This window comes from Anguilla anguilla, chromosome 13 (assembly GCF_013347855.1).
Source record: "Anguilla anguilla isolate fAngAng1 chromosome 13, fAngAng1.pri, whole genome shotgun sequence".
In the NCBI taxonomy this organism is placed as follows: Eukaryota; Metazoa; Chordata; class Actinopteri; order Anguilliformes; family Anguillidae; genus Anguilla; species Anguilla anguilla.
In genome coordinates this window covers 35,432,585-35,458,988 of record NC_049213.1, presented here as the reverse complement: position 1 = coordinate 35,458,988, position 26,404 = coordinate 35,432,585, and the positions used below count along the sequence as shown (strand labels likewise).

At 45.5% G+C, this 26,404-nt stretch overlaps 1 long non-coding RNA gene across 1 annotated transcript in view; it reads right to left on the bottom strand.

The window, feature by feature from the left end:
• Positions 1 to 5,375, bottom strand: part of LOC118211985 — a 35,443-nt gene extending 30,068 nt beyond the window's left edge. Inside the window, exon 1 of the long non-coding RNA XR_004762133.1 lies at positions 4,982 to 5,375. This is a non-coding gene — a long non-coding RNA (uncharacterized LOC118211985). The remainder of the gene's footprint in view (positions 1 to 4,981) is intronic.
• Positions 5,376 to 26,404: the final 21,029 nt, after the last annotated feature.

Here is a 26,404-nt window from a genome sequence, read left to right as displayed (position 1 = left end):
TGGCAAGAGCTATCTATCAGGAGCTATCTATTGTATTTTTAATTCAGTCTGTCTGTTGCTGTTCGGTTTTATTTTCCTTTAGTTTTACACCAAAACAAAAGCACAGAAGGTCAACAACTCACACAATAAAAGGGTAGGGACTAAAACTAAATATTTTACAATAGTTCAGTGATGAAGCTCACAGCCCCTGAACCATGCTAAGTGATGCAACATATCACTTCGCAACTTCATCGACAAAAATAAAAATATCAAGGAAACCTAAACTCCTTGGCAGGCTCTGTCTAGGGCCTTTGGAATTTGTTTTCTGAGAATGTTCCGGATTTATGTGAAACCTGCTAGTAAGCTACATGTCTTACGTGAGTTTAACTGAATTTTGGTGTCATCTCCAAAAAGAGAACATTTTTTTTTGAGTTGTAGGCATGTCAGCACACAGCAGCCATGTTGTATTTCCAGCCTCTACTTTCCCCCTTGATGTATTATTTTTATTTCAGCGTTGGTTGGGGGATTATCTCTCGCTCTGTGTTTTTGTCAAGACTTACATTTTGGAGTCTGTCCAATAAATAAATAAATGAATGAATGAATGAAATAAAACTGAAAAAAATTGATAATAAAACTGCACACGGCAAAAATGACTTTCAAACAAAAACAAAGGCGAGCATCGGGCAGCAAAGACACCCCTGCCGGCTCTTCCATCAGCGAGGGCAGGGATTAGCAGTGCTTTTGAGAAACAGCAGTAGTAAAACAGTGCTGCTGATAAGCCAGCATTAGCAAAAGGATGTGCTTCCTCCTCCAGGCATTAGAGGGCGCTGCCTTGCGTCCGCCGCGGTGACGTTCCACGCGGTGCGGGGCATGCTGGGAACGAGCCACAGGCTCTCTGTCTGCGCGCGAGCAGTCAAATCAGCTCGCGGCACGCGTTTCCCCTGACGCTCGCTCTCGTATCTCTTCATCCCTCATTCAGTCAGTCAGGTGTGGCTGCGCTTCTTCCGGCTGTGTCCCCTCCTGCACGTCGTGTTTAGGGTATAACGCTAATGCTAAGCTACGCTAAGCTAAGCTAAACTGGAGAATTTTTGTGGCTTGACATAAGTATGTGTGGGAGGTCAACAAACTAAGGTTTACACCGATTTGTTAATCACCCCCTAAGTCTACTAAACCAGTGCGTAGGTGAATACCTGACGTGTTAAACCCACAGTTGGCTGATACATTACTGGGCCCTATTGCTATGCTCGGATTAATTAAAAATAGTTTCAAATGATGTCAAGAAAATAAATTATTAACAAAATAAAAATTTCAAACCAGGATTTTTTTTTTTTTTTTTGGATGCATAATTTTAGAGTAACTGAACAATGCAAAATATCAATTTAAGAGACGCAGATGAAATGGGTCACGCAGCATGTCTGGAGTCCTTGAAAATCCTTAAATTCCTCTCAATGTGCCCCTAAGAATGTTAGCATTAGCAGACAGTGTTAATGACCATGGTATTACTGGAGTATGAATGCAGCCTAAGAAAGTTAGCATTAGCACACCAGGCTAATTACAGTGCTTTACTGAAATAGAAGTACAGCCTAAGAACATTAGCATTAGCAGACAGTGGTAATGATTGCGCTTTACTGGAGCACCAGCACCATCCAAGAGCGTTAGCATCAGCAGACAGTGCTAATGACCGCTCCCTACTAGAGTTACAAATACAGCCGGGCCGCTCCGTCCTGTGCGAACGCCCTCCTGTCCTCTGTCCGCTTCACTGGGTTAATGTCTGCCGCTCCTCTCACGCTCCCTCCCCCCCCTCCCCCCCCCTCCCCCCCCCCCTCCCCCCCCCCACCGACCGCCGGGAACGCCCCCTGGGGAGCCAGGATTGCGCGATAACGGTCTGAAATGATAGCGTGGCCCAGGAGAGCACTTGACACGCGATATATATCTCTCCCCTCGATCGACAGTCACGGCAACAAAAAAGGCTGGGGATAAACAAGCGCGTAGCCGAGAGGTCGGCAGGGAAAATATAACCCCCCCCCCAACCCCCCCCCCGCCCAGAGGAAGGCCCCGCTTCCCTTTTGTGTTTATCGCGCGTAGAGACGGGGCGCTATCAAACCATCGCCGTCACGGACGGAAGGCGCACGGACGCGGCGTCCATTATCTGCGGCTCGAATCGGCGGAGGGCTCGTCTGGCGCACAACGCGCTGCCTCGGATCTTTTCGGGCAGCCCGATTTTTTTTACCCTCTGCTTATCTGTCGAATTTGCGTCGTGTCCCGGTTTTCGCAGACGTGTATTTGTCCCCGGCGCTTCGACGTTTCGGCCCAGATAAAACCTAATGCGTCATTTAAGTGTCAACCTAACAAGGCCGTCAAAGAAGTATAATAGGAGATGAAGCATTTCCTAATACCGACCACAATGGGCAGCGTTTAATTTTGTCGTCAAGCATTCTTTTTCCCACTACAAAACAAGACACTTGAGCCTCTCGCCCAATGCATGCTGGGATAGGATCCAGCAGCCCCCGTGACCCTCACCAGGAATAAGCGGGTATAGATAATGGATTGAATAGACACTTGAGTAAGTTTGTGATATTTTTAAAGGGATAGTTCTTTCTAGGGTTTCTGACCAGCCAGCTTTTACAATGGTAGGCACACATAAGACTCACACCGCAATAGGATTTCTATCCCGACAGAGGTCACAACAGGATATGCCCATGACACAATTTTTTAAACTGATTTTCCGATTTATTGACCATTATGAATTTACTCAAATCACTGCCAAACAAGTGATTAAGAACAAATGGCTTTCTTTACAGAGAATGTGCAAAGATTGACAGTTACACATGAAGTGTACACCATTTGCAAACGACTTTAACAACCATCAATACCACCTAATAGAGCAGCCCCAAAGAAAGCATAGCATCGCTGCACAGCAAGCTGCTATGGATATACGCGAAGCGTATTTTTTAAATGTCCGGGCTCAAATCAAAAGCACACCCTAAAACATGAAATGCTACCAGAATTCCCCCAAGAAAGTGGACCGCCTCTTCAAGTGAAGGACACAGTAAATGATTCTAGAAGTTGTACGTGTCACGAAAACCGGTGGCGAATCCCCCCCCCCCCCCCCCTTCTCATTTACATGGGAAATGGGCGCCCATCCCAGTGGCCCAGTTCTATCATTATCTCATCCTTTCCTACCGTCTTTCTATTATCCTGTGCACTCGCGTTAGCAGGTCACCTTTTTCCACGAGAGTTACTTAAAAAAAAAAAAAAAAAAAAACTTTTTTTAAACTGAAATAAAATAAGCAAACCCGCTTGGTGAGACGCTGTCCTATTTCATCAGACGATGAAGGACAACCTTGGGAGAGAGAGAGAGAGAAAACGGCGAGTTTGGCGGATGACGCGCAGATGCTCTCCGGGGCCGGTGGCTTTGTCAGAGTTCCCGTCAGAACCGGCGACGGGGTCGACTGAACCTGAAAACCCGTCTGACGCGGCGGGACGCGGGGGTTGCCGAGGCGCGACGGCCGGTTGCTAGGCGCGACGCTGTCGACCTTGGGCGGCCGCGCGATCTAATCCGCAGAGGTCAGACCGCCGCGAAGCAGGAAGCGGGAGGACCGAAACGCGGAGCGGACCCGCCGATGGGCAACTGCTCTATCCCCTTCCTCACCGAAACCTTTCATACGTTACAGGTATTTAGCAGACGCTCTTATCCAGGGCAACTTACACAACTTTTTTTTCGCATAGCATTTACGTTGCATCCATTCATACAGCTGGATATATACTGAATTACCCATTACACTACACTGCCGCCCTACAGTTAATTACTCCAGAGGCGGTCTTGATTATGTGATGACCCTCACTATTTAAAAAAAAAAAAGAAAAAAAAGTTATAAAATGGGTTTGAAAGTTTAACAGATACTATACGGTGTTGAAATACAGTGAATTTAAATGGTCTTTGAGCGGCCATCGTGCCACGTGCTCGTATTTCATACTATGACATCACTGTGTTGATGTGCTATTTATACCATGACTTTGTTTTCATTGATGTACCGTCCTGTCTTGTGTATAAAATCAGCGAGATAACCGGAACAGATGGGCTCGCGTTTCCTGCGGAGCTGAGGTCCACCAGCGAGGCCAAAATATATTTAAATAAAACAAATAAAACAATACAATAATATTCAACCACACACGTTCCTGCCAGGGAGATAATTAATGCTGATTAGCGGCCAGAGGATTTGATCAAAGATCCTGGCGGGGTCTTCGGGTCTCCCGATCGCTCTTTCATCCGCGCGCGTTTAAAATTCATGTCCAGCTGTGCACGCGCACCTCAGAACGGTACCGAAAAGGCAAACGGTCAAAAGTGCGGCTCTGAACGCTCCACAGGCAGTACAGTGTATAGAAGCAGATCCATACAGCAGATGGAAGCTGGAGTGGTGGACTACCAACGCAATTCTTTTGGGCAGCAGCAAGCGAGCATGCAAAAGCAGCACTGGAGAAGTCTGTCTGTTGGCTTCAAAAAGGGGCTTCATTTTTTTTTTTTTCTTCATGTATATGTATATTTGTACGCGTGTGTAGTGTCATGCCGTTGTGTCTTTTTTTGTTAAATGCCCAATAAAAATATATTCACAAAAAAAGGGGGCTTCATTAGAGATATGTGCATGTGATTGGTTGTGTATGAGAACATGTAGTTTGTACCTGATTTGGTGAGTATGAAAACATATAGTGCCGCAGCTAGAGTTTGCTTCAGTCATTCAGACTCATTTCTTCAGACCCTACCCACCGCTCATATGCATGGAAAAAATACATACCAGCATATATGGATGCATGTGGCCTCATTTATATAAATGTTCTTGGACTTAAATGTAATCCGAAGATCATTTCCAAAGTTGTGCTTACGCTTGATTTATAAAAAATAACTGAGACCAAAGAAAATTGCTTGCATTGATTTAAACTAGCATATCTGCATTTTACGCACAGGTTACATATAGATCTCAAATTTACTTCAGTTTGAACTCACGTGGGCAATTACCCCATCTGGTGAATGGCGAATAACAGCCTGGGAAAGTAGATGCGGCAGTCCCAGGAGTGCGTCGTGTTTGGTTGCTGCATGGAGAGAGAGAGAGAGCGCGCACCCTCACCAACACGAAATTAAATAAACAAAAACACCGTCACCCTTCCACTCACGGGTTCCAGGCAAAAACAACAACTAAAATAACAAAGACAAAAGAAACAAAACTGAGCGGCAACTTGTCAGTTCACTGCTTTTCAGAGGCGATGTACTTCCTTGTTGTGTCCTGCTCGGACAGATCAAACAAAATTAAACGAAACTCAAAAAGTCGCTCTCTCTGTGGCTGCTCCCGGTCTCGGCCCACGATTAGTTAATGCAACACAGGTGCGCGTGCTCTCTCCACCAGCCGGCGCAGCCGAGACCAATCCGCTTCTTCGGCCGACCGAATGCCACACAGCCATTTTCTTGTCATTGGCCACACTCGTCATGTCTAAAATTAATTAATTGTTATTCTTAATTATGGATTAATTACTCTCATAGCACAAATTGTGGATTTGCATGCATCGCTCAGATATGCAGTACATCCACATAACCAGCAGGTAATTAACTTGGGTCTCGTGTAAACGTTATGTAGAAAGTCATAACCATGCCAAAACGGGATTTTTTTATATTAGCTTCTTAGTTGTGTTTTTCTGCATACGCCTCTATTTAAGATAATATTTGATTGTGAGACCATTTTAGAAATTAGTCCGCTGGTGTTCACAATAGCTTCTCCTGACTGCCATCTCCAGATGGATGATCTGTTTTATATGCGATGTCACATTTTACAGAGGATAGTTTACCTAAACTCAAATATTCAAAAATATACCGAAGTAGTCCGTGGGTTATTAGCTCTGGTACGGAACAATGAAAAGCTGATAGCTATTTATTTTTATTCACATGCAATGATACATTTTAAATTTTTGCTTTTAAAAAACTCAATGATTTCCAGCCTCGCATACTCTTGAGCCAGTTGATCAGTGCTTGATATATTCAGAGCACATTATAGCCACATCAACAGTAATTGGATTGGCGTCGTGGACCTCACACGTCTTGCTTTATCCGAGTGAAAGATACATATTTGCCCTGCATTTACTCTCGGTCTATAAGCATTACCGGAGGAACAATAATTAAAAATTAATACTGGTTCTGAATTGGCTGGAAGAGTAGGTACAGGAAATTAATATTATCAACATTACAAGTCAACACTTGAAACTTCTGATTGCAGGGGCAATATTGAGCTTAGCACCTCATGAATGTCATTTTCTTTTAGACATTACAGCACAATTGCTGCTGCAAATTCTGTTTACCTCTCTTTTGTCCCTCTATTTCTCAGATAAATATTTTATTTAAATCCACTTTGAAATGTACTCAGGATTATTCAAATGTAGAATGTCTGAATCCTGACACCTTCAGTGTTTGCAAATGCATGCTCAGGATGTATCACACCTGTCTGTGTTTTAAGAGCACACACACGCACGCACACACACCCACACACACACACGATGAGCCTTTGCCTATCTTTAAAATGTTTAACTTCTTCAGCCGATGCACTGATGAGAACATGGTGGCTTATTGTAAAAACCTATTTTATTTGTAATGAATTTGAACTAAGTGCATGAATGTCTACCCAGAGGATCCTCAATTCCAGGAAATTGCCAAACCCATTGCAAGGCCGTTGCGTGAGCAGACATCCGGAAACAGCTGGCTGAAACACGTCGGGTTCAGCCTCTAGCTTGTTTATTCCTTGTGAAAAGTACGGCCGGGCTATTACTCTAACTTACAATATAGCACTGCTTAGCAGTCGCCTTTAAAACTGCCTGGAAGGCCAGCCATCTTCCGTCCAAGGAAAATACCAGAAAACTACTGCCTCCTCTCTGCGCCATTTCCTTCCCTCCTGAACTTAACCCCCCCCCTCCCCCCACCTTGCCCTGAACATATGCAGGCCTTCTCAATACACACAGTATTTAAACAGGCACAGCAGTTCAGTCTCTCATCTCGCACTGTCAATAGGACAACCGTTTTATTTGTACAGTAAGTGATGTAATTATCTTTGCATTTTTATGAGTGCTAATTTCTGAATCCCGGATTGCATAATAAGTACACCTGAGCCAATTAGGGCTGTTTAGGCGCAGGCATTCCGTTGGAAAGGAAGTGCAGAGTAAGTCCTGGAGATGCATGGAGGTGCTCGCTGGTTCAGGATAAATTGTATTAAAAAACACTGTCCATAAAAACAAGTACACACACACACACACATGCACGCATGCATACACATATAGTCTTGTGTGTTCTCACATACTATATCACACGCATGCACACACACTGAGCACACATATGCACATGCACACTCATGCATACTGTACACACATACAACCCACCCCACTTCAACTTTCTACCTCAGGAAAAAAAAAAAAAATGTATTTGCATTTGACATGTGCCATTGCAAATGTATGCACTGAACTGTTTTAATTAAACAGGGAAATCGGTGCTTGTTTGAGTTATTCCTGGGGAATGGATGAACGCTGTCCCTTATCGCAGTACCCAAGGCAGCTGGCAAATACAGCTGTGTTACTTCCAAAGGGAGCAGGCACCTTCCTCTTTGTAGTTCCGTAACGGAATCATTACAATTTTTAATGCCGTCTCGTTAACATGGGCCAAACAGCCACTCCTACATGGACTTGGTTGGGGGGGGGTGTGAGGTGGTGGGGGGGGGGGGTTGGCGGTACGGGTTTAACTGGAGTTCGGCGAAACTTTGAGCAGGCATTGCATCACAAATTTATTTTTAGCTTTCTGCTATGCATATGGAGGAAGAGCATAACAAACTCTGGTCTACACTGTTCCTTTGTTGTTTTTAATGGTGTTTTGCCTTAGCCAGGTGTGGATTTTTGAATCCTGAAAAAGCTCTACTACTAGCAGCAAACAAGTCGTTTTTTTTTTTTTGTTGTTGCTATTTTTATTAAAAAATAAAAATAAAAAATACTTGTCACAGTCTCATTCTGCACACACATTCAGAGATAGACACATATAGGGATGTGTTATTGTCTAAGGGAATACTTTCCATGCAATTTTTTTACTCCATATACATCTTGCTACAAATGCTTCCAGGCATTATACACTACCCTATATTCTTAGGTACGGTTCAAACGTCACCAGACCATCATCAAAGCATCACCTTTACACACCACTCGATTACTACTACGTTGCACCCCTTTCAGATGAATGTGATAAAAGCTGTTATTTTGAGAACAGGGGGGGAAGAATTTAGCCGCAAACCGCGGTAGAAACCCGCGATTAAAAGGAGGAACGGCAGCAGTGGGAGGGGACCGTGTGAATAGGTGCGAGAGCCAAGGGCACGGATTACAGGACGAAGCAATTTAAAGTGAACACACGGCAAGCCGCGGCAGTCCCAAAACTGGCAAGCGAGCGGCCCAGCTCTGTGTTCCCCTGACATTTATCTTTAAGAACACGGTGACAGGAGATTTAAATGAGACCTGTTTCGTCTTTCCCGTGGAGGTCCTCAAGGTTGAGCTGGTAACATTTTAAGGCAGAATGTCTTGGGGGACGGGGACGGGGGGGGGACGGGGGGGGGGGGGGGGGGGGGGGGGGGGGGGGGGGGGGGGGGGGTGATTACAAACAGGGCTGTACCCTAACTTTTTTTTTGTTTTGTTTTCCAAGGAACGCATGTGCTCCTAAGTTGAAAAAATATATAGGACCACACTCACGCATCCCAATTGGTATGTGTGCTCCAAAATTGTTTTTTTCAGTTACCAAATATTGATTTTCATGGGAAATGGGAGCATTATAGAGCCCTGGCAAAAATATTTTGTGGTAAAATGTGCAGTAGGCTTTCTGCATAGGCTGCATGCTAGCAAACGTGCGACTGTTTCTAGTAGGAACCAAAAACTATTAAATTAGCCTTGAATGTAAAAGCCATTCTTAGTAAGATCGGTCAATAGTGTTCAACTAATGACTGCTCCTGGGATGAATTTCCACTTATTGATTTCTCAGAAAATGCAAGTATTAGTCTGGCTTCCCGTTATAAGATGCAAATGGTAATTGCATCGTACACCCAAGTATCCTAAGTATGTGTTATTAGTAAGCACATTAAGTTGTTTAATATTGCTATTTCAGGCTGACTGACATGTTTCTATTTTAAAATGCAGTCATGTAGTTGGGCCTTTAGAAGCATTTTTTTAAATACCCCTTTTATTGCCACATCTGGTTTGGTGTGGTTAGAAGAAGTCAAACTGCTCTCCATATGATTAACTGGGAAAAATGGGGGGGGGGGGGGGGGGGACAAAAAATAATAATAACAATAACAACATAACTTTTTCCCTAAATATAAACTTTTTATGATATTGGTATACTATAAAATATATTATTTTTAAAATTATATTTAATGTATTATTACTTATTATATATTACTAATTATTTCTGAGGCCATGACTTGAAATGGGGGGCGGGCAAGCTTAAAGGGAAGTAATTAACATTGGTAGAACTGTGGAATGTTTTGCGAAGCTATGCTTTAAGATTTAAAAAAATAACTTTGTTTAAAACTTTGGAAAAGAAAAAAAGATAGAGTTGTTCAGGAGAAATACAATAACATGACCAGGTAAATTCAGGTTTAAAAAAAACGAAAGAAAGTGAAAACGAAATGAAATTTGAATGGTTCAATTTCAGCCAAAGATTACTCCAGCAGTAGTTTTGAGATTGAAGAACCAGTTTAATCTCTTTGCCTTCGACTGAATCTATCGTATCAGCAGATGGTTCTTGCAAGACCAAGCATTGTCATTTTATTTTTGGTATGACACCGACAGACACCTATTAGCACCTCCATATTGAAAACTATTTTTGCTCGTGTGAAACCCCAGAAAGATGAAGTTGAACCGCAAAATGAAATCAAAGCCCTTAATTTTAAAATTCATCTCGGTTCGAACCCAAATGAAACGTCAAGGTCTGCCTGCACTGGAACCATGAAATCTTCAGTTCAGCAGAAGAAGAAAAAAAATCAGTTCAGCTTCATGTGGTTTGCAATTAGGAAGTTGCTTGAGAGTAGTTCAGTATCGCTCTCAAGCCCTCAATTACTCTCAAAGGGAGACGTGTAGAAAGAACTACAAGTGAGTTTTGCGTCGGAACCTGAGAACGTAGACTTGCCAGACATTAATGCCAGACCAAACTCACCAAATGAATGTATGGACTGTGAAATGTGTGCCCTTGTATGAACTTTAAATTAACGGATACCTGGAGTCTTAACAATGAGCGGAAGATGTTTTGTGACACATTCTGTTCGGATGAGGCATGGATGGGGATCTCACCTGCCCATCCAGAGGAGTTTACTGCCCCCCCCCCCCCCCATGAGAAAAAGACATGGATGACTGGTTACGTGAAGGAAGGACAGGAGAAGCAAGGGAAAAGGAGAAATACAGAAACAAAGAAGTTCTGAAACCAGACCAAGCAGGGCTTGACTGATATACTATAGAGACTTCCTAATCTTTCTTTAAATCCCATAAATTCACATCTTCATATATATATATATTTATATATATATACACACACACTTCTTATTAAGACACATACTTTATGTTTTTCCCCTGAGTGACTGTTCGTGGGAATCTTAAAAAATACAAGTGTACCTATAACGAAATTTTAAACGAGGTGGAACTGAATTAGGATTCACGGAGGGGAACCTCGGCGATAACCTGGTGCCGCGCGGTGAAGCACGTCCAGCTGCCGACTCTGAGGATCCCGCCATCTCCCCCCTCCGCGTCCCCTGCTCTGAGCCGGAATGAAAGGGAAGCCGTCTCCCGCTTCAGTTTGGGCGAGGTCAAAGGTCAAACGTTTGAAGTGAAAATCAATGGGAAACCCCCCCCCCCCCCCCCAGTGGAGACAAGAGGACCAGAAAAAGGGAACGTTTCAAACAAATAAATACTGTGAGTTTTCAAGGTGCCCTTTATACTTCACAGCCTCCGATTGATCTCGGTATTTAACCCAGAGGAGAATTCAGAGAGTTGATTAGGTTTTATTATTATTTTTTAAAAATAATTACAACTTTTTCACCTTGCTGCAGGATCATTCTTTTCATCAAGACTTTAGGTTGTACTTTAATTGACATGTGAGAAAACCAGCATGTTTTTTGTTTGTTTTACAGAATCAAGATACACCACAGAAAGGATTCAAATGTAAAAAGAAAAAATGGGTTTTAAAAAAAATAATTTTTCCATATTGTTTTTGTCAGAAGGCAACTTTCAGGGCCCGAGAAGGGAAATGGACAGTCACTTTGTCTGCATTTATCAACGTGACACAACTGGCTCCGATAATCATTAAGGCTTAATGCAATATGTCTGAATTATGAATTTCTCTTGCAGTACATCACATGGTTCTCCGGAAGGTTAAGTAACGCTTCTGAGAACATGCGTCTCCTCATCTGCGCGCTGGAGTGTTGTTTTTAACGGCCGCTTGTAATGAAATCTGTGCTGCCTTGTTCATTAGATGCAGATCCTCTACTGGGGAGAGGTTGGGGGACATCTCTGAAATAATAAAACAGTTACTCCTACCATCCTGGATTGAAGAAGCACAAAGTCATTAGAGATGAGAACATTTTTAAGAGGGGGGGGGGGAGGAGGTTGGGGGGGTGAAGGCACTATCTCTTTTTTGGGAGATTTAATTGCGGTCTTTATTCTTTTTGCATGGCTGGCCTTTATCTTTGGAGACAGTCCTCAAATCGACCCTCATTACACAACCACTGCTTCCCCTACCCCCAGTGCATTCTGGGAATAGCAAGGTTCAGCCCATAATGAAGGTAATTTAATAGCAATCAGCGATGACAGGCCCGGTTCAACACCTAAGTTATACATCAGTGTGATTTTTTAATAAGCAGGCCTTACACTTTTAATAGAAGTTTTCACATTCACATCCCACACACTGTAACCTTGCTTCTGCAATATTCTTCAGGAAATATTCACTTGTGCTCTTAATTTCATTAAGTTCATTTCATGCTGCCAGTTCAGGCAAGTGAATACACACACACACACACACACATATACATATATATACAGTATGTCTTTAATTCCTTATTCAACAAAATTGATTTCCTCATCTCAGCATCTCAGCCTCAGAATAAAATTAAAATTTTTTCAGTGCATTATTGGCACTTCATTTTCAATCAGCTGGGACTGTACTCACACACACACACACACACATGCACACATATATATCAGCTGGGATTGTACTCACAGAACATCTCCCTACCAGTGCTGATCTGGAACCCACTTACAGTAACTTTCCAGCTTGGAATGGGTTGGATAAAGATTTTTAAATGGGCGGGAGAGACCTAGCACTCCCATGTTCACATCTTGCCATGTCGGAGTAAAAGTTCTGGTCATGTTTTAATTAGTTGGAGGAGCACATCATGAGAAGATGAGTTTATAATGTTCTTTCACACCTCCACAATGAATCTTTAAAAGCTCATTTAAGATGGCTTAATACTCAAGTCAGTCTGAGGATCCTGGAGCCATGGTCTCAGCCCACTAATCAATTTAAAGTGGTGGTAATTTAAAGCTTTCTTACACGGAAAGTAAAACTGGCCACATGTATTTTTGCTGCTTTAGACTTCAGTTTACTGGACACCTAGGGCTGTTCTGGGCAAAATGATTGTCTTTTTTTTGTTTTTGTCAATTGAAGTTGGTTGTGTTTATTTTTCTGTTGATACGAATTTAAAAATGAACCTTGGGGAGGGTATTTGTTGGACACACAGGGCGGGCGAACAAATGTGTTGTACGTGAATTTAAATTCTTTGTCTTGGTTTTTTCTCATCAAGCAGCCCCAGGGGGATTTCAAGCAGAATAGGGAATTTAACTCAGGCAGAACAATAAGCAGTGCAAGTCCCCTGAAAGTCATTTTCCCCGCAAACTCTTTCCTCCGAAGACACCTCTTCAGTAATTAAATGGCCAATTGGTTCATCAGGCTGCATGAGCCGAAGAACAGATCGAGCAATGAGGTGTTTGGTGAAGTCCATTTTTTTGCCATTACCTTATTTTTTTGGGATAATAGGATCCCAGCCGTTCCCAATGCGTGCCCATGGGGAGGGGTGGGGGGGGGGGCATAATGAAAGCCTTATGTACTTACTGTGTCCTTGTCTCTCCACGAGCTAAGATCTCCATGAACACGGATGTAGATGGATGCGGGGAGACAGGAACCATGGAAACCGTCGTCGGCGGCGACAGAGTAACGAGGCCAGCTCGCCTGCCGCTTGCTCTTGTTAGAACATCGCAAAAAAAAGAAAAAAAAGAAGCTTAGGCTGTTATCAGCATCACTCTTTGTCTACTTTGAGCAGTAACGTTTAATTAGTTCTTCTGGAGGCTATCTCTGGCATGCGAATTACCGATTTTAAATGGGGCCCGCAGTCCAACGATGCTTCACAGAAAGGAAAGTTCTCACCACCTCTCCACCGCCACGTATATTTGTTTTTGGCGAAAAACGGAAACTGAGCATCCCGGCTGGAGGTGTATAAGAGAAGCTGCGTCGCCCCGAAGACTGTGTTTTATTTCTGTCAGGAACAAAGTCTTTCAATTTCCTGCAGAAAGGAAGCATGGTGTTGCTATGAAATTGGAAATAAAACTTATTTTCTGTGAGAGAAGCAAAATGTGTTTCACTTAAATCTAAGGACAGAAAAAAGCTTTTTTTTAAGGGGGTGGGGGGTGGGGGGGGGGGGGGGGTGGGGGGAGGGTAGTGGAAACTCTTTTGCAGTTGCTGCCTTAAGGCTTCTGTCTTTGAGCAAGCCAGTGGTTTCAAGAAAGTAATCTATCGGAACATTGGGGAGAAAATGTATGACATGCAAATTATTTGGACTTGTCAAAAAAGTTTCACTAAAACAACGCTGTGGGTCTCCCTCAGACTTCATGCTTTTGTTCCCCTCGTTTAAATGCCTCAGGCCACATTCGGGGGGGAGGAAAAAAAAAACTAGATTTCTGAGTTTTGTCCAACATGGGAATAAACCATAATTGATTATCACGGGCTTAAACAGAACAAATATGTCGTGAAGTATTCCGCACCTGCTGGTGGCTGACAAAGAACAAATTGGTCTCTTTCCGTCTGCTGGCCTGTGCTAATATTAGAAGGGCTGTGAGATCTCAATTAAAACTGAGCGCGCCGTGGATAATCAGGAATGCGCCGAGAGAGAGAATGAGCACGGACTAATTATTTTAGCAAACTGGAAGCAATCGTCATTTTTTTTCCCCCCAAAAAAAATCTTCTGAGCTCTCTTCACTGTCCATTGCAAACGTTTTTCCAACTTCGAGCTTTACCGCAGGGCAGTACAGGACGTCCATTTTATTTTGCACATTTAAGGGAAGAGAAAATGATGGTGTGTTATTATTATTATTATTATCATTATTATTATTATTATTATTATTATTATTATTATTATTATTATTATTACAGAATTTTAAGCAACATGTAGCTGGTTGCGTGTGTTTAAGCGAGGTGGTCTTGCATGGGCAGCAGTGTAGCATGGTGGGTAAGGAATTGGGCTTGTAACCGGAAGGTCATAGGTTTGATTCCTGGGCAGGATACTGCCGTTGTACCCTTGAGCAAGGTACTTAACCTGCATTGCTTCAGCATGTATTTCGCCGTGTAAATGGATGCAATATAGGGGCGACATAGCTCAGGAGGTAAGACCGATTGTCTGGCAGTCGGAGGGTTGCCGGTTCAAACCCCGCCCTGGGCATGTCGAAGTGTCCTTGAGCAAGACACCTAACCCCTAACTGCTCTGGCGAATGAGAGGCATCAATTGTAAAGCGCTTTGGATAAAAGCGCTATATAAATGCAGTCCATTTACCAATGTGACTTCAATGTAAAAAGTTGTGTAAGTTGCTCTGGATAAGAGCGTCTGCTAAATGCCTGTAATGTACTGTAACAGAGCTGGCTGTGGTCTCTGTGGTCATTTTCAGTCACAACCATGGGTGGGCCACACAATTCAGGTCTTTCGTGTTTCTGAAAGGCATTTTAATTGTGCATGATTCAGAGGGTGGGAGAAGCTGTACGGTGCTGTTCTAGCATTCGTGGTTTGTGGTCGAAGTGCGCGGTGATCCTGATGGATTCGAGTGTCCCTACTTCCATTTTTATTAAATTTTGTTTTACTCTTATTTCTTTTCTTTTTTTTTGCTGTGTGCGTTTCAGTGGCCAATTTTGTGGTGCTTGTAATATGAGAACATGCAGGTCTCATTTTGTTTCTCTTGTGCTCTGTGCAACGAAAGAGACTCTTCTCTTCACCTCCCCTCCTCCACTCCTCTCCTCATCCCCCTCTCCTCTCCTCTCCTCTCCTCTGCTCTCAGTGATAGGGTGCTCAGAATCCATCCTCTGTGTTTCGGAGGAGAGTGCAGCGCCGGCCTTGTGCATTTGCCGGGCTCCGAAGTGGCAATCGAAACAGTAATCATCGCAGCGGGACGGGCACTTAGAGCGAATCTGGCAACCCCCCAGAGAGCCGGGGAAGAGGGCAGCGGTGAGCAGCGGGAGCGGCAGAGTCGGGGAGAGGAAGGGGGAGAGGGAGAGCGCCGGTATGTTTTTCGGGAGCCGGCCTCCTTCCTCTCCGGGAGGTCTGACACGAAAACCGGCTCTTATCTCTGAAGGTGTGGAGATTACACTGTCAGTCTGTGCAGCGTGACTACACGACTCCCAGCCCCCCCCCACCCGCCACCCCCGCCTCCCCCCCCCCCTACAACTCAGGCATGCGAAACGTACGTATGAGAGGCCAAGAGCGGCTCATTAACAGCTTAATTTCGGAAACCTGGTGGTTCGCAAAAAACTCACAAAGTGGGGCAAAAAAAAAATTGGCTCTGCGTTAAAATGAATTCCGCTCTTTCACGCCTCTGGCGGCTCGCCTGAGGACTCAGGCCGCGGTCAAAAGTGCGCGTCGTCAGCGCACGAGAGAGTGCACGAGAGAGCGCACGAGAGAGCGCACGAGAGAGCGCACGAGAGAGCGCACGAGAACGGCGGCGGACCCCCGTCCTTAAATAGAAGCCAAACAGAGACGACGGCTCGGATCGGATATTCCGGTCTCCACCTTGCCTTCGGCTGCACCGAAGCGGAGGGCAGATGGAGGATACGGCTCGCCTAGGAGACTGACCCCGACTCGTAATTAATCTGCGCGCACAAAAAGCGTACGCGACCTCCGCTGTCCTCCGCGCGTCTTCCTATCAGCGCACAAAAAGCGTACGCGGCCTCCGCTGTCCTCCGCGCGTCTTCCTATCAGCGCACAAAAAGCGTACGCGACCTCCGCTGTCCTCCGCGCGTCTTCCTATCAGCGCACAAAAAGCGTACGCGGCCTCCGCTGTCCTCCGCGCGTCTTCCTATCAGCCGAATCCTGACCGCGGGCTGCTGCTGGGCGCGGGCTGTTTACCGGGGCGGCGTCGGCGCGAACGTGAACGGAGTGTAAAACCCGCTCGCGCGTCAGTGGGGGAACCAGCGGGGCTCCAGATGCCGGAGTCCGGGGTGTGTAATCTGCTCTGGCTGTTTGAGGGGGGCGTCCGCGCGTGCTTCTCAGCTTGCCTGATTTACCCGAGGCCTTCACCCGCCCCGGGTGTGGCTCAGCGTCTCAGCGCTGCCAAAACGAAGAGCTGTCCCTCACCCGTGCCCGTCGCCCCACCCCCCCCCACCCCTCCCCTTCCAAAACCCTGCACAATCTTGAGTTAACCCCTCCCCTCTCTTCCTTCCCTATTCCTCGTCCTCCTCCTTATCCCGCTAACTGCCTCTAGACTTGGAGGAGGAGCGTTGACGGAGATTCTGCGTGTAACGTGGTTTCACAAAGAGCAGCCAGCATCCGGTGGTCAAACTGCCCCGGCAGCCACGAGCCGAAACGGAGCGTTCAGATCTTCAAAGCTCGCCGGAACCTTTCATGTTGCTGTTCGTTACCGCTGCTCCTCTGTTGTTTGGTTACCGTGGTACACACGAACATTGTGGAGACATAACGGCGAAATCATTATGCTTTTTTTTTTTTTCTCTTTTGGCCTTGTGACCGGCTGTCTCATCTGTGTAATGCACGTGATGAGACATTGGATCCTTGTCAGTGTTTACGTTGTACAGGCAGACTTCTGATTGGGGGAGAGGGTTTTGCGTGGGTGGGGGTGAAGGGCTCAAGCTTTTTCCGCTTTACAAGTGTTCACAAGCAGGGCTTATTGAAGGCCAGGGTTTTTGATTTCGGGTGGGTGGTGTAGGCCGCGAATATAGACAGCAAGTACCGAGTGAGTGTTCAGGATGTAGGCCTTACACCCATTGCCTGCATTCCTTCAAAAGTCAAAGAACAAAAAAAAAAAAAAAAGTACAATCCATCGCCTGAGATGAGGAAATCTGCCCCTGCCACTGCTCCTCAAATTAACATTTAAGATACCTAATATAATATTTAAAGCACCTCTGCGGCTGGACGGCCGGCTGATTTATGCCCGATAACTCCTCTTCCTTCCAGAGTCTCCGTGATTAATTAGTTTCTCACCCAGTTTTGTTTTATCAATTTAAAGCTTTGAAGGAACAAAGACACCTGCATCAATCATAATTATTTTACTGATGCTAAAATTAGCGGCGGGCAAGCCGGAGCGAAAATGTTGTTGCCCGCTTTTTTCGAGAGCTCGGGACGCGGCCTCCTCCGAGCAGAGATAGGAAAATCGATAAATATCACTCCGGCTGATTGTACTTAATTAGAAACGTAAAAAGGGTAGCGCTGGGGAAAGCTATTTGGAGTTTGGCTATGGGTGAGGGGCTGACAGAGCCAATTACGGCGGCCGTATCATTGCAATAGAAAAACAGATTAAATTAACGCGGGGGGGGGGGGGGGGGGGGTTGCCGTCGCCGCGCCAGTAATGAGCTCCTCTGGTGTCGGCCCGCCCGATTTGAAGGTTATTAACGAGGGTTCGAGAGCCGCTGGAAAGAACTCAATTATGCGGAGTGCACGTGCTCTTAGCCGGAGCGCGCCGAGCGGACGTGAAAAAAATAAATAAATAAATAAAACGTTTAAAAACATTCATAAATAAATAACAAACGGGAGGGAAAAACATTACGTGCGTTTATTTCACACATTTAAGTCAGGAAGGTAGACCTTTTTTTTAGTGTAGTATAATTGGTAAGGAGCTGGTCTTGTAACCTGAAGGACACAGGTTCGATTCCCCGATAGGACACTGCCATTGTACCCTTGAGCAAGGTGCTTAACCTGTGTTGCTTCAGTATACATATCCAGCTGCATAAATGGGTGCAAAAGTTGTGTAAGTCACTCTGGATAAGAGCGTCTGCTAAATGCCTGTAATGTAATGGACGATACCTCAGTGTTCCGGTTTAATACATTTTAAAAAACCACCCTTTACCTCCCTGTCTCGTCGGTTTCCGGGGGATACACGTTCACGGCAGCGCTTATATAATCCCAGCTGCCCAGTTGGCTCAAAACGTCCCCGCGATGTTGCTGCCATGTTGTGCCAACGTTACAACACTGAGGAAACATTCCAGTGACGTTGTGAGGACGTTCTTTCGTTAGCCTGGTAGCACTTGCAGCTCTTAGTAGTCGCGGCGCTCTAAAGAAGCTGCCGCTTTCTTTTTTCTCTGGGTCGTGTGCTATTGGGTCTTGGACGGGGGACGGAGGGGGGTGGGGGGGCTTTAATGTTTGCGGCATGGTGAGGAAGGCATAATGAACCCCCCCGACCCCCCGACCCCCACCCCCACCCCCATCCATCCTCGCCTTACAGATCCTCGGTCTGAATCATATTCAGCATCGATCAGCTTTTTTCTGTTTTCTGTCCCTGTTCTGGAGGCGCGGCTGTGTTCCGTATCGATCCCGCCGTGGGAACTTCATATTCGGCCGCGCGGTTATGAGTAACCGGCCCGCAGACTAAGGTGGCAAAACCGCGTGCCGGTGGCCGTGTGTTCGCTCATCGCCATCCGCCCGTTACCCCCCCCCCCCCCAACCGCCCACCCCCCGCCCCATCTGACAGCTGCAGGTTTGGCCCGCAGCTGCAGCGAGTCCACACTTTCTTTCTCTCTTTTCTCCCCCCCCCCCCCCCTCGATCGGGCTGTGGCGCGGCTCGGCTGATTGTTATTGGAGAGCCGCGCGGCGAGTTTGGCGGGAAACGGCTGCCCGGCGGTCTACGCGGCGGCTGCGTCGCGTAAATCCAGCGCCGCGCTGCGAGCGTTTTATCGGCGCCGCTAGCAGCACGCGGGAGAAAGGCGGCGCTGAATGGCGGGTTACTGGCCTGAAGTCACCTGAGATACGGCGGGGTGTGTTACTAAAACAGGCTTCAGCCCATAGAGCTGCTCCACATACAGGGAGTAACACACGCGTTTTATGAGCTATCAGATTCCTCTCAAATCTGTGTGTCCAGCCCCCCTTCCTGTCCTCTTCGTGGGCCCCTGCCTGGAGTGCATCTCTGCCACCACCCCTCGCCTCCCCCAGTTTTGTGCCCCCCCCCCCCCCCCCCCCCCACACCATTTTGTGCCCCAGTCTTATCCCAGACAGGACCCACCCGGCGATGTATGGTGCTGTCCTGTGACCAAGGGTGGAATCATAGATTTTGGGCCCCATGAAACGATTTCAGATTGGGAGCACCCCAACACCCCAGAAAATCTAATTTTGATCTAACATTCTTTGATGGCCCCTGTCAGTCAGGGCCCTTGGAAACATCCTAACCCTCCTACCACCCCCCCCCCCCCCTCTCTTTTCCGAGACGTTCCTCTCTCTTTTGGTAAGGCTGGCTGTTCCTTCTCAGGGAATGCTGGGGACAGGGAGGAAGTTTCCATTACAGAAACTTCAAAGGTATTCCCTGATTTGGGAAAATCCTCTTCCTTGTGAAACAACATAAAATAGCAAGCAGAATAATTATTGGCTATCTCAGTTTGGCCTCCATGTGTGTAAGTGTAGAATTTCAGGAAACATGTTCATTTTTATTAGCCTAGTTTTTAAAAGGCCAATTCCATCTCTATCTGGTTTTGTAACTTCTTCTATTCCTTGTTATTTATTCTGCAAGTAGTACCACACCATATGCAATTAAGAGAAAGATACACATCTGGAAATACATAGTGTGAAATTTAAAGACCACAAGTTATTATAATGCATTTCAAAATATTGGACTTCTGATTTATGCAGTATTTAAAAAAAAAAAAAACCCCGTTGAATAATTTTCCTGGGTTTTCTATTCTCTAGAATTACTCCTGGCTCATTTTAAATGACTGTTTCTTGTTAATTTAAGGGCAAATGCAGTATCACCAACACCTTTTAGTCAAATAAATCCTTTGTTTTTGAGGACAGGAAGAAAAGGCACCGCGAAACAATACCCAGCATGCTCGGCACCAGGTCTGGTTTTGATCCATTGTGCGGCTGAGTGACCCACGGTCCTCCAGCACTGTTCTCTCTGAATGAATGGCGCACGGCCTGGCTTTAATTACATCACTCTTCTTCATGGCTTTTTTAGTTTTTGGGAGTAAATCAGCCAGTGACCTTACAACGGCCGCCGGGCCAGCCTCACAGAAGACGGAAACGAACAGAACGAATGAAATGAAATGAGCGTGTAGTCTTGGGGGGGGGGGGGGGGGAACCCCCGGTTTGTCATCATGTGATCGTGGTGTCATAGATTCACACACAGGGTGCTGTATGTGTGGCCAAACAAATCCGCGTAGAGAAAAGCACACGCTTCCAATTAGACTTTTACTATCCCTAATTTAGTGTACTATTCATTAATTAATTAATTGGTTTGCTTCACAAATGAGTAAATACAAAAGTGAATGCCCCATCTGGGAATTGAACCCGTGACTTCCTGGTTATGTGCTTAGTTCTGTAACCTTTGTACACTGTCTGTTTCTATTAATGCTGAACACTTCGAGCACAGTGCTTAAAGCAAACTATATAACTAAAGTTCTAAACTGGTTTAGATTTTTTAGACATATAGATAGTTTGTCCTGTTTATTTATGTGTCTAATATATAAAATGATTTCAGTTTGTCAGAAAATGGTTACAATTCCAGCCGCATTTACGATCAATGTATCCAACACAAGCAGGGGTGCATAATGGTACGCAACAACATACTCGTGAATGATTTGGACTTGGAAAACTGTTTGAAAACAAAAATAGTGAAATACACAAATAAGCGTATGCATTGCACAACAAAATGAATCTGGAAAAAAAGGCTATTTGCACCGGCTCACATTCAACGTGTGTGCATGAACATTTTCTGAATTTTCTGAAGCTGTGTTGATTTGGCATCTTTGGTCGTTTATGGAAACGTATTTTTCTTCCGAATAGAGGAATCGTGAGTGTAAAGAGGGTCGAGTTTAAGGAGCTCAGCTCCGTAACCCTCATCCAGTGCCTCTCCCTGTCACAGCAGCAGGTCCCTGATCAAGATTGAGGCCCTGGGGACCCTTTCAAAGAGGTGAGTGAAATGACTAATCCACGCGAGCGCAGCCGGGGTAAGAAATCTCAATTTGCCCCGTCTCTCAGCCTTCAGACAAGGACGGGGCGCCGTCGATCACGGCTGTCCGGGCTTCATCCGTTTACCGTGTCACCGCTGGTTTGGGCCTCTCAGTCTCCGCCGAGCCTGGCGCCTTGGCGCCGAATCCGTGGGCGAGGACGGACGGACGCGACGGGCGCCGTATGCTCTCCTCCGCTCTGGCGTGAGCTTGTTAGCGTGTGCGCGTGTGTGTCGCCACGTGAAAACGAGGCCCGCTTCTTACGTGCGTTTTAAACACATAAAAGTTCAGCACTGTTCATGGTAGGTATAATTTATGACAAGTCGTTTGTGGGCTGTAGAGGAGTGGAGAAGACTGAAGAGCAGTAGACTGAAAAAGGATATAAAGTATTTGGGGACAGTTCTTTCATCACAATGCAAAACAAAACGGTGGCAATTGTCTCCTATTTTCTCCCTCTTTTTGAGGAAGCGTTGGGGTGGTGGGGGCTGAGGGAGGAAGTGGGGGGGGAGGGGGGGGTAGACATAGCAGGCGGGAGCTTGAAGCCCTATTTTGCTTGCAAAGCTTGCAGCCGAGGCAGCTGCTCCAGACACAATCACAAGGCTGTTGCTATTGCTGGTGCTGTCCATCTCAGCACTTTCCCGCAAAGCTTTTCTGGCACAAAGCACGAAAATAACATCTGCCAAGTGTCAAAAAGAAGTCTGTCTGTCCAAAGAAATCAACTTTTCAAATGCTTATCTAATCAATACTGTCTTCCAGATGGATTAATATATGCATGTACTCCTGATGCGATTTAAATTATAACTTCATCTTTTCTTTTCTTTTTTCCTCTATGGTGAACCTGTGTGTCATTCAACCTTTTATTCATAGCTTGTAGGTGTCTGGTTAAAATGCTTTTAAATCGCCATTTAGATGTAAGCCCTGCATTCACTTATTAATGAAATGTATTCGTGATTGAATGGCTGGGTTTAAATTCATTCTCTTGTTGTCTTTGGTCATCCACAAGGACGAAACACAGTTATTCTGGTCATGTCTTTCAATCTAACCTGAATACAGTCTAACCCACAAAACTTGCACTTTTCTTTCATCTGAATTTAATATATCAGCAAGTGTCTGTGTGATTTCTTTCAGAGTAATCAGCTCACTGACGAAATTGCATGTCAGGTCTATGAAGGAAACCTATAGCATCGCTGCTCATTTCGTTGACTTAATTGACATTTTAACGGCATTAGTTGGGCATGGGGGACATCCGAATTTCACGCACTGTTTTTTTTTTTCTGAGGCTGGCAGCACCGGGAGCCACGTATCGTTTTTTTGTTCAATTACACTTAATTTGTCCCAGTCACTTTCAATAAACAGTGGGAAATAGGTGTCAAGACACAGGGTGTCTTCGTGGTATACCCAGCAGGGCGTTCGCGTTAAGATTTAAGTGCGGATTTGAATGCAGAAATCTAGGACACATCCTTCAGGACCTGAGCATTGCGCTTTTCCTGCCCGAAGATTCTGAAAGATATTCAGCACAAAAAGCTCCTGATGCACAGGGCGATTTGCATCGTGTTAAATTGTTCGATGACAGATTCCGTGCTTCGATGACAATGCAATTCTCTCCTGGACTCGAGATAATACAACACATTGTAATAAGGACTTGTGACCTGGGTGCCCCTTGCTTGAAACGGTTTTCAATTGTTGTAGTATTAGTGCATGTTGGCCACATTGTGATGCTAAATATTCTCAAATGTATTGTTTTCCCCAAAATTAAGGTTGACGGTTTCACAGAATGAGAAAAAATAATCTTTTATTTCTAAAACTGATTATGTTCTGTAAAGGAAACATTTTCCCTGGCGATGATCTATCGCAATTAAAACATGAAAATGATGCCGGTCAGTCGTCGACAGCAGTGGTACAGAAGGAAAGAGATTGGAAGCCATCTAGTGGCGGCGCTTTGTAACAACATGCATGCAAATGTTCTACCTCCTGGTGATTAACAAAAGCAGCGGGACTTAACTAGGCATTAGCCAGAACCACAGGAGGGAACACTCTGTGAGGAGCAGTCTCATAATCATAGGCCATCCTTTTTCGCTCATTTGGGGGGAAAAAGCATGCATATGAAAGGATAAATTCAGTCCCAAATATCAATTTAGTGGTTTGTTGTGCCTGTTTTTAGAGGCATGACTGAGCACCCTGAACAAGGACCTGTAAGACATTACACACCACCTCTTCCAGTCCATAATGCAAGCCAGACTTAACATCAGCCAGACCAGGTACAAAACCCTGCTCCAATTCAGGTACAGGTCACAAGGAAACAGTCACTGTGCTCAAATATACCAAACTATCAGTGTGAACTTTCGGCTAAATAAAAATGTAATGGCATCACTTTGACTGCAGGGTTTGCGTTGCCAGATGATGACTATATTGCAAAACGCTGTTTAAGAAATGAAGAATGGCGGGCAGAAATTCGGTCCCTGGGCTGGCCTTTGTCGTTGGATGACATGGCGAACCTAGCCTTGTAGGCAGAGAGCCAGTGGATGTCTGTAATGAGATCGAGATGCGTCAGTTGTAACTGGAAGGGGATTTTCTAAAAAATGTGCTTTTCATTTGCAGTCATGAGAAGATGTGTGCTATAAAGAGACAGAATATAATTATGTAAATGTCTTAAGTGTAATTAGAATGGACTAATGTCCTTAGTAAACATTAGGCAGAAAAAATTCAATTTTAAGCATAAGGAAATATTCAAGCATTCATATCCATATCCATCCCCTGCTTGAAATAAATGGTTAAGGTTCATAAAACGTAGCGCTGTGTATCTGAAAATGATACAAGCACACGCTGTGTTAGTAATGCTTGATGTATAATTGATAAACGTCGAGGTATGTCCAATCAAACACCTCCCCCACGGAGAGATGTTGTTTGAGATGACCTTGGCTATATCTCAGCAACGCCAGTGGAGCTCTCCCGCTGCTTCAGCAAAGTTCCAGTCTCAGAACTTCCATTTGTCTTGATCCAGCCTTACAAAAAAAAAGCAAAAAAAAACAACTGTAAAATGGCTGTCGTTGCCATTCTCCTCTTTTTGTGTTGTCTAAGTTCGGCAACACTCCCTCTGATTTGAGATTTGTGCACCTAGTCACCCTCTCCCCCCGCCCCACCCCCCCACAAAAAAAAGTGAAATGGTTGTCGTTACCATCCTATCTCCTGTTCGTGTGCTGTCCAAGTTTGGCAACACCCCCTCTGAGATTTGTGCACCTGGTCTCCCCCCATCCCCCCCCCCCCCCCCCCCACTTCTCTTTTCTAAAGATCTGGCGTCTGCCAAGGTGTCTCTGCAGGGTCTCACTGACCCCAGATCAGTGGGCTCCCACCGCACTAACGAGGAGGGCTCCTTCTGCACAATGAGGAACGTTCCGGGCCCTCATATCTGGAGGGGGGGGGGGGGGGGGGGGGAGTGGAGGTTCACACACGTTGGTGAGGCTCGGCCACAGCGGTCGGCCCCCGCGCTCGCCCCTCTCAGGGTCCCCCCCTCCCCCCCCCACCCCCGTACAGTAAGGTCGTGCTGTGTCATTGCGCCCGTGGAACAAAGTCATTCCTCCACGCAGCGGGAAAGGCCCGGAAGGCCCCATTAACGGCGGACGGGAGCCGCGGTTCCGCGGCGGTAAAAAAAAAAAAAAAAGACGGGGGGGGGGGGGGGGGGATTGATGTGTTTACGCTCTGCTCGGCGGGGGGGGGGGACCGCTCTCTCACAAGGCGCCATTTTCATCATGGCGATGCTTTCTGCTGTCATCGCTCCTCGGTGGTGTACGCCCCAGAGGTTGTGCTGCTAAAGACACTCGGAAGACTGACAGCTTCGTTTCACTCTCTCTCCAACGTCTGGGAAACTTCGAGGAAAGTTTTTGGAAGTAAAACAAAAGAATAAAAAAGAAAAGAAAATAACACGGTTAAGTGAGGGCTAATCTGAAAATGGGAAGAAGTGTAGCTTGATATTCAGCGGGAGGTAACATTTTGCTTTTAAGTTTTATATCGTATCTTATGGGATTCATTTGTTGGAATAACTGAATGTAGACTCACACAGCAAAACAATTTTTTTAACAATTTATGACCAGATGCATAAGTGAAAGGTTCTTTGTTTATTAAATGTGTTCAAAGGTTAATTGTGTTTGTCTGCTAGCTTAATAAGGAAAGGTTTCAACATGATTTGGATCTGGACTTCACAGCCCTTGGTACACCATTATCATGACTATCTCTTTTGGCCTACAAAGCTGTTCAGATTATCTTATGCACCAGACTGTGAGGCTTTTATCAATACGACACAACAAAATGCTTTGGAATCCACACACAGAAACCTTCAGATACTTGGTTTTCAGGCCGTAGCTATGCTGAATGCCCGTTGCTAAGGTCAGGTGTTCTCCAACCTTTATTTTTGCATTAATTCAAAGGGCAGTCTCTTATCCACTGAGTCGTAAGACCGGGGGGCAGGGGGCACTTGCGCACTGGTTACTTCGAAGCTAGCACCACAGGTAGATTATTGTGCACTGTACTGGATTGGAGTATTCCTTTCATTGGCTTGTAGTTTGTCATCTTTGGTAGTTTTCTAGACAATGGTTGCTTTTAATTTTTGAAGGAGCACACTGCTGTCACAGGCAACTGTCTTTGTGGGCATCAAGGTCACTAGGAGTTTGGTGGCCCTAACCGAGATCATGGACTGGTGGTGGGGGGGTGGGGGGGTGGGGGGACGTGACAATCACGGAAGAGATGGGGGGATGGCGGTAGCAATCGTGTAATGGTTGGGTGGGCAGGGGGTGGTGGTGGAGGGGTGGGGGTTGGTTCTGCTGGAAGGGATCGTGGAACAAGGAATCGATCGCTGCAGACACACAATAAATAACAATACAGTACAACAGTACAATTAAATTCCTTACAAAACTCAGTGAAGTGAGACTAATTCAGATGGTACAGAAATGCTGGAAAAACACTGGACTG